This window comes from Bos grunniens, chromosome 1, assembly GCF_055505025.1.
Source record: "Bos grunniens cultivar Pamir isolate PY7600 chromosome 1, Bosgru_T2T1.0, whole genome shotgun sequence".
In the NCBI taxonomy this organism is placed as follows: Eukaryota; Metazoa; Chordata; class Mammalia; order Artiodactyla; family Bovidae; genus Bos; species Bos grunniens.
The window spans coordinates 54,043,364-54,053,316 of record NC_141165.1 but is presented as its reverse complement, the minus strand read 5'-3'; positions in this window follow the sequence as shown (position 1 = coordinate 54,053,316).

The following is a 9,953-nucleotide window of genomic DNA, read 5'->3' as shown; positions in this document are numbered from 1 at the left end:
AGTCCAACTCTCACATCCATACATGACTACTGGAAAAACCATAACCTTGACTAGACGGACCTTTGTTGGCAAAGTAATGTCTCTGCTTTTGAATATGCTATCTAGGTTGGTCATAGCTTTCCTTCCAAGGAGTAAGTGTCTTTTACTTTCATGGCTGCAGTCACCATCTGCAGTGATTTTGGAGCTCAAAAAAATAAAGTCTAACACTGTTTCCACTGTTTCCCCATCTATTTCCCATGAAGTGATGGGACCGGATGCCATGATCTCAGTTTTCTGAATGTTGAGTTTTAAGCCAACTTTTTCACTCTCCTCTTTCCCTTTCATTAAGAGGTTTTTAGTTCCTCTTCACTTTCTGCCATAAGGGTGGTGTCAGGACAGCTACAGGCAAAAGAATGAAATTGGAGCATCACATTATACCATATAGAAAATTAAACTTAAAATTGAATAAAGACCTAAATGTAAGACTGGAAAATATAAATTTCCTAGAAGGAAAAAAAGAGTCATATACTTCTGAATATATAGTTAATTGTTTTCATACCACACAGATTGTTTTAAGAATATCAATTTTAAATCAAATTGTACCAAACTATATGTCTATATTGGGCTTCCCAGGTAGCACTAGTGGTAAAGAACCTGCCTGCCAGTACAGGAGACATAAGAAATGTGGGTTCAATCCCTGGGTATGGAAGATTCCCTGGAGAAGGAAATGACAACCCACTCCAGTATTCTTGCCTGGAGAATCCCATAGACAGAGATGCCTGGCAGGGTACGGTCCATAGGGTTGCACAGAATCAGATACAATTGAAGTGACTCAGCATGTACGCACATGTGTTCATATTATACTCAAAGCAGTAGAAACATTATGAACTGCGCTAAAATTTTCTGCTTTCACAATAGCATGTTATGAACACCCTCCCTATAGACTCCCTATCACAGTATTTCTAAAAGTGCAGTATGTTGATTGTCAGACTATATTAAATGCATCATCTATAGGTTTGGAAATATTTACTTAGAAAAGGACAAATAAATTCCAAAAATCAATTGGATAAAAATGCATAAATGCTAAAATAAATTTAAACTTCAAGCTTTGTGTAAGATGTGTGGTAATGATATTCTCTCCACTGTTTTTTCTTGTAGTGTGTTCTTTGGTCTGTTTTTTCCTCTGATTTTTGGCTTTCTTTACACTATCTCTTCCTGCATATGAAGAATGAAAACAGCTGAATATATTTATTATTTTCCTTCACTGAAAACATGACAGTTACAATGATCTGGGTTTATCTGGATATTAAATACATTGGTTACTGCACTGTTTATAATAGCCAGGACATGGAAGCAACCTAGATGTCCATCATCAGATGAATGGATAAGAAAGCTGTGTTACATATACACAATGGAGTATTACTCAGCCATTAAAAAGAATACATTTAAATCAGTTCTAATAAGGTGGATGAAACTAGAGCCTATTATACAGAGTGTAGTAAGCCAGAAAGAAAAACACCAATTCAGTTTACTAATGTATATATATGGAATTCAGAAAGATGGTAATGATAACCCTGTATGCAAGACAGCAAAAGAGACACAGATGTATAGAACAGTCTTTTGGACTCTGTGGGAGAGGGAAAGGATGGGATAATTTGGAGGAATAGCACTGAAACGTAAAATATCATATAATAAACGAATCACGAGTTCAGGTTCAATACAGGATCCTTGGGGCTGGTACACCGGGATGATGTGGAGGGATGGTACAGGGAGGGAGGTGGGAGGGGATTTCAGGATGGGGAACAAGTGTATGCCTATGGTGGATTCATGTTGACATGTGGAAGAACCAATCAGATCAGATCAGTCACTCAGTCGTGTCCGACACTGCGACTCCATGAATCGCAGCATGCCAGGCCTCCCTGTCCATCACCAACTCCCAGAGTTCACTCAGACTCATGTCCATCGAGTCAGTGATGCCATCCAGCCATCTCATCCGCTTTTGTCCCCTTCTTCTCTTGCCCTCAATCCCTCCCAGTATCAGAGTCTTTTCCAATGAGTCAACTCTTCCCATGAGGTGGCCAAAGTATTGGAGTTTCAGCTTTAGCATCATTCCTTCCAAAGAAATCCCAGGGCTGATCTCCTTCAGAATGGACAGGTTGGACCTCCTTGCAGTCCAAGGGACTCTCAAGAGTCTTCTCCAACAACACAGTTCAAAAGCATCAATTCTTTGGCACTCAGCTTTCTTCACAGTCCGACTCTCACATTCATACATGACCACAGGAAAAACCATAGCCTTGACTAGACGAACCTTTGTTGGCAAAGTAATGTCTCTACTTTTCAATATGCTATCTAGGTTGGTCATAACTTTCCTTTCAAGGAGTAAGCATCTTTTAATTTCATGGCTGTAATCACCATCTGCAGTGATTTTGGAGCCCAGAAAAATAAAGTCTGACACTGTTTCCACTGTTTCCTCATCTATTTCCCATGAAGTGATGGGACCGGATGCCATGATCTTTGTTTTCTGAATGTTGAGCTTTAAGCCAACTTTTTCACTCTCCACTTTCACCTTCATCAAGAGGCTTTTGAGTTGCTCTTCACTTTCTGCCATAAGGGTGGTGTCATCTGCATATCTGAGGTTATTGATATTTCTCCCAGCAATCTTGATTCCAGCTTGTGTTTCTTCCAGTCCAGCATTTCTCATGATGTACTCTGCATAGAAGTTAAATAAGTAGGGTGACAATATACAGCCTTGACGTACTCCTTTTCGTATTTGAAACCAGTCTGTTGTTTCATGTCCAGTTCTAACTATTCCTTCCTGACCTGCATACAAATTTCTCAAGAGGCAGATCAGGTAGTCTGGTATTCCCATCTCTTTCAGAATTTTCCACAGTTTATTGTGATCCACACAGTCAAAGGCTTTGGCATAGTCAATAAAGCAGAAATAGATGTTTTTCTGGAACTCTCTTGCTTTTTCCATGATCCAGCGGATGTTGGCAATTTGATCTCTGGTTCCTCTGCCTTTTCTAAAACCAGCTTGAACATCAGGAAGTTCACGGTTCACATATTGCTGAAGCCTGGCTTGGAGAATTTTAAGCATTACTTTACTAGCGTGTGAAATGAGTGCAATTGTGCATTAGTTTGAGCATTCTTTAGCATTGCCTTTCTTTGGGATTGGAATGAAAACTGACCTTTTCCAGTCCTGTGGCCACTGCTGAGTTTTCCAAATTTGCTGGCATATTGAGTGCAGCACTTTCACAGCATCATCTTTCAGGATTTGGAATAGCTCAACTGGAATTCTATCACCTCCACTAGCTTTGTTCGTAGTGATGCTTTCTAAGGCCCACTTGACTTCACATTCCAGGATATCTGGCTCTAGGTGAGTGATCACACCATCGTGATTATCTGGGTTGTGAAGATCTTTTTTGTACAGTTCTTCTGTGTATTCTTGCCATCTCTTCTTAATATCTTCTGCTTCTGTTAGGTCCATACCATTTCTGTCCTTTATACAATATTGTAAAGTAATTAGCCTCCAATTAAAATAAATAAATTCAAATTAAAAAAAATAAATACATTGGTTAGTTCAGCATTTATCAGACACATTCCCTATTTAAGACATATAGTCATCATGGATTCGATATTCATACTAATATGAAGACAAATTCATTTTGAATTGCATGAGTAATATAGGCATTATGACAATACTTTTGATAATTACGGTCACTAACATATTTACTCGAGAAGGCAATGGCAATCCACTCCAGTACTCTTGCCTGAAAAATCCCATGGATGGAACAGCCTGGTAGGCTGTAGTCATGGGGTCGCTAAGAGTCGGACACGACTGGACAACTTCACTTTCACTTTTCACTTTCATGCTTTGGAGAAGGAAATGGCAACTCACTCCAGTATTCTTGCTTGGGGGAGCCTGGTGGGCTGCTGTCTGTGGGGTTGCACAGAGTCGGACACGACTGAAGCAACTTAGCAGCAGCAGCAGCAGCAACGTATTTACAGAATATAAAGTGATAGAAATACAGATATTTTCTCTGAAAGTTTTAAAAGCAGAAACTATGTTTTTGTTTGCCTCATTCCACCAGAGGGTAAAATTACAGGAGAACAATAACATTTTCTGTTTAATTTATTCTTCTAACACTCAGAACAATGTCAAGCACGTAGGAGGTGCTAAACTTATTAATATGAAAGAACATTAGATGACTTCCTATAGATTAGTAACACCAGAAGTAATTTGTATAACCACTGTTTTAGCTAAAACAAACAATGATATAATACATTTCTTATAGAATTAAGAAATGGAATTTTGTGAAACCACTTTTTATTTCATGAAAATTGAATGAAACTCTGTTGGCAAGCTGAAATACAAGTATTTAAACCACCTGCTATCTAATGAGGTACGCTGCAAAGGAAACAGCATGAATGTTTATTAACCAAGAATGTTTATTTACCAAGGAACTAATAAAAAAGAACAATTCTTATACTTTAATTAGATTTAGTTAAAGATATAAAGTGAGAGTAAGTTAGAATATGCCCTATTCTTTGTCATGTTTAACACATTTTCCTTGTTGCATTTGCTGACAATTCAAAGAACTAAACAGTTGTCACTGCTTTATAACTGAGCTTGCCTTTGCCCATCTGAAAAGTAACTTTTTTGACAGTTTCAATATTATGCCTTGAGAAACAACATTTGTATAACTGTAAAAAATCATTAAATATGGCTAATGTAAGAAAGAAGGAATCTCATTAAATGTACCTCATAAAAGAGTTACTGTGAAGCTTGCGGTTCAGGGTTCTTCACTTGCTGGAGCCCCATCCAAGTTAAAGAGGTTCTCCCATATAAGTTCCAAGGTCTACCAATTTTGCATCTGTACTTCATTGTTCATATTATTCTTCACTTCAGACTTAAAACTTAATTTACCAATATTTCCTAAGGTTTATACTTTTAAATTATTTTCCCTCAGAGAGACAAGTTCTTTGACACATAATGAAAACCCAAGAGCCACTAGTAATGTTTGAGACTTTTGTTTATGATCACTATCTTCTGGTAACGTTTTTTACAGCAATTTTGAATTAAATATAAGTGCTTCACAATTTCTTAGGCTAACACAAGTGAATTTCATATTCTACAATTTTAAAATTTAAGAATGTCTATGATGACATATTTATGATCTCTCTTTTTATTTCTCTTATATATGTGTATATAAGCAATTATGTTTTGATGATTTTTATTTTGCAGATATTAAACTTTCATCTTTCTTAGCTGTATGTAATTGATTTAGTGTTGATAGCATTGTTAATGCTTCCAGAATCAGCTGTTTGTAATATGAGATTTTTGTCTAAACTACCTGCTGTTGTTCAGTTACTAAGTTGTGTCTGACTCTTTGTGACTCCATGGATTGTAGCACTCCAGGCTCCTCTGTCCTTCACTATCTCCCAGAATTTGCTCAGATTCATGTTCACTGAGTCAGTGATAACATCCATTTCATCCTCTACCCACTTATCCTTTTGCCTTCAATCTTTCCCAGCATCAAAGTTTACCATCTTTGAAAACTAAATGTGCCCTTAGATACTACTTCACCTGCCCCAGCATTTGGCATATAACATGAGAGTCAGTGTATTTTGACTTCCTTGAAAAGAAGTAGTAACTTATAACTTGTAAACTGAACATTTTTGCTGAAATCATCTAATAATTTCTTTGTGGTAAAAATATTTCCAGTGTTACTTTTTAATCACGTTGCAATTAGCATGAAGAGTCCACTATTTATAAAATACATAATTCAACTATGCTAGCATAATAATATGAAAAAGAATAGTCAACAGTTGATTCTGTTACTACATTGTGGAATTCCTGCTTAGTCTGATTCTGCCTTGCAAATCATTATGTGTTACACACAGAATCATATCCATCTGTGTTCAGTTCAGTTCAGTTCAGTCACTCAGTCGTGTCCGACTCTTTGCAACCCCATGAATTGCAGCATACCAGGCATCCCTCTCCATCACTAACTCCCCAACTTCACCCAAACTCATATCTATTGAGTCGGTGATGCCATCCAGCCATCTCATCCTCTGTCTGCTGCCCCCAATCCCTCCCAGCATCAGAGTCTTTTCCAGTGAGTCAACTCTTCGCTCTCTGTAGCTATCTATAAATCTAAGTTACCTTCCAATATCTTTATTGTAGATCTTGCTTATGTTGTTTTTGGGTGAATACCATACTTTGGGGACTCCCGCCATTTTACATTTGTTCCTCTGACTTTAAGTCAGATTCATATACTTTTCAAATTTGAAAATATCTGTAAAGTATAATTGCACAGGGTTGGGGTTTCCATTTTTTACAGGAATTTTTTTTTTTTTTGCCTCTGTAGACCCCTTGACAGAGATGATCTTTCTTTTTACCTGTGCTATTATGGAAGGTATTTTGTCACAAATCACTCTCTTCTTCTGAGAGAAAGCCTTCCAGAATACCTGCTTGAAAGAGAGTCTCACTTCCATGTTTCTTCTTCACATGAGACATGGTCAGGAGTCTTAAGTTTATATATGAATGACAATCCTGATATCTCTCTGTTAGGGTCTATTTTGGTTGAATTTGCTTTTAGACAACTGATGGACTTCAAATGAGTAATAGAACATAAATGCAAACTTAAAACCACCCTTATTTGGCATAAAAAGTGAAAGTGAAAGTGAAAGTCACTCAGTCCTGTCTGACTCTCTGCAACCCCATGATAGTCCATGGAATTTTCCTGGCAAGAGTACTGGAGTGGGTTGCCATACGCTTCTCCAGCAGATCTTCCCAACCCAGGGATTGAACTCAGGTCTCCTGCGTTGCAGGCGGAATTTTTATCAGCTGAGCCACCAGGGAAGCCAGGTGAAAAAAATTTTATAAATAAAGAATTTTTATTTGGCAAAAATTCTCACCAAATACATATATATGAGATTGTTTGTGTATGTCTGAGATATGTAAATTATTTTTACCTCTCATTTTGTATTATCATTTATAGATTGGAGTGATAATAGCTCAATGTATTAAATATGGTCTGGTCTTTTAAATCAAGAATACTGATTTTTAGATGAAAGAAATATTCGTATATATGTTTGATACATAGTATTTCAATGTGGCATTTAAACATGATCAAAGTTTTCAGGGTTTTGAAAATAAAGGGTTCACTTTAGCTTGTTTTGGATCAAAGATTTGATTTGCATTTAACTGTAAGCTCTTTTTCTATCCTTTATGCAAACATAGATTAGACTTTCAAATGAAAGTAGAGAAAAAAGGGAATAGAATGCCTAACATCTCTCTCAGTTAAGGAGAAATACTAGAAAGAAATATCCATTTACTTTTGGTATTGCAAGTAAAAACATCCCTGATGAAATATATTACCATGGTTGATTGACCCTAACAGTGTGAAGAGCAGCAGTATTTATGGAATGAAAATAAAGTTTATGTTTTCTTAGCTCCAGATGCTACCTTCTTGTACTAGTTCCTTTAAAAAAAAATTGCCATTTATTTTCTCATGAAAACAACAATTAGTATCCATTCTTAATGTAGCAGTTTGTGGAATTATTTTATAAGTTAAAATTCATGAAGCTTCCTTAAACAGGGGTGTCCTGTAAAAAAACTATTAAATGGCTGAAAACACAGCAGAGAATCAGAGACTATTTGGAGAATTCTGAGTGTTATAAGTAATTTATCAAATAGCAATCTTCCTTTGCAAAGTAAGAATGAGGTCTAGTTTGTCATTCCTTCCTTATTTATATACTTTCTTATTGGCTTCCCTGTTGATCCGTGCTCAGCCTACCTTTGCACCCTGAATTACACTGCTAGATTGCCTGCATGCCTAGTCATGTATTACTGCTTTTATCATCCACCACAATTTGTCCTGTGCCACATTTTTTCAGGCCGTGTTGATAGCAGGCTTCTTAATCTGGTGTTAAAACTTGACCAAATTGCAAAGTTACACTTAGCAAATATGTTATCCAAATTTTTTTTAAATGACAAACATTAGGTTTTCACAAAGTAGATGATTTGGGATTTATAAGAAAGGAGTAATAAAATGACAATATTTAGAGATGTCAAATTATGCACATTACATTAGCTTATGAAAAACATTTTGTTCTTCCTTAATTTGTCAGTTCACAATTCTAAGTTACTACATCAGAATTATTTTTCTACAAATACCAGAAAATCTCAGCTTAGTTCTCTTGAATGATACCTTTCAATATTAAAATGATCAGATATTAAAGAGTTGACTAGTATTTTGACACACACCTATTTCTAAATCGATCAATAGCAAGGGAATGAGACTAATTTACGTACCTGTCTAGTCATGATGCACTTTTAATAGCTATGTTTGTGATCCACCTCATCAGAAGTCCATAACAGAACAAAATTGTGATTCAGTTCAGTTCAGTCACTCAGTCGTGTCCAACTCTTTGCAACCCCATGAATCACACCATGCCAGGCCTCCCTGTCCATCACCAGTTCCTGGAGTTTACCCAAACTTATGTCCATTGAGTCGGTGATGCCATCCAGTCTTCTCATCCTCTGTTGTCCCCTTCTCCTCCTGCCCACAATCCCTACCAGCATCAGGGTCTTTTCCAATGAGTCAACTCTTTGCGTGAGGTGGTCAAAGTACTGGAGTTTCAGCTTTAGTATCAGTCCTTCCAATGAACACACAGGACTGATCTCCTTTAGGATGGACTGGTTGGATCTCCTTGCAGTTCAAGGGACTCTCAAGAGTCTTCTCCAACACCACAGTTCAAAAGCATCAATTCTTCGGCACTCAGCTTTCTTCACAGTCCAACTCTCACATCCACACATGACCACTGGAAAAACCATAGCCTTGACTAGACAGACCTTTGTTGGCAAAGTAATGTCTCTGCTTTTGAATATGCTATCTAGGTTGGTCATAACTTTCCTTCCAAGGAGTAAGCATCTTTTAATTTCATGGCTGCAATCACCATCTACAGTGATTTTGGAGCCCCCCAAAATAAAGTCTGACACTGTTTCCACTGTTTCCCCATCTATTTGCCATGAAGTGTTGGGACCAGATGCCATGATCTTCGTTTTCTGAATGTTGAGCTTTAAGCCAACTTTTTCACTCTCCTCTTGATTAGCTTACTTAAAGGGATGAAAAATTTCTGCCCATTTAAACAGGCATGTCAGAAAATGTATAAACTCAATCAAATGTGGTTAGAGTAATGTGATTATAGAAAGATAATTTCTGTGATTGTAGTTCCATGTTTTATTATATATGTGAAATATACCCAAGAAGTCTTTGATCCATGATAACATATCTTTCTTGTCTAATTTTTTCATTATGATATGTATAAAACTTATCCTAAAATGATTAAAATAAAGTTAGTACATTTTGATCATCTTTCATTAATTCAGTTAGTACCATTTCTTAGTTTAATAAATTCCCTACATTTTTTTATAAAGTTGGTGGATGAAAGGAGAGGAGTGGTTGAGAATCTCAGTAGTCTAGGCATGGGCTTAGGCAAAAAATAAAGATAGAGATTAGTAGCTTCTCTTTTATACATGTAGATGAAAATGGTAAGATGCTAATGTTTCAGAATTCAAGGTTACAAAAAGAAAAAAACATAATTAGGTGCAGATTTCTGGATTCAGGATCTGAGGGCATACTGGTGCCATTTGACTGAGCTTTGGGAGCCCTGAAATTAGAAACAAAATTAAGAGTCTTATTTACTGAATATGACAGATGGAGAGTTCAATAAAATATCTGCTGCTTAGCCAAAGGTAAATGAATTAGCCTTATTTTTCTATGTGATATGTAGTGCCATGACCAAATTAGATAATTTAGAGGAAAAATGCCAAAAGACAAAATTAGAAAGTCAAGAAACAACTTCTAAGGAAAGAAACAAGTTTCTAAGGAAAGCCAGTGTATACAGGTTGGATGGAAGGTCTGGAAAATGAGCAGCAGATTAAACTTTAGGAGTCAAGAGGAGAG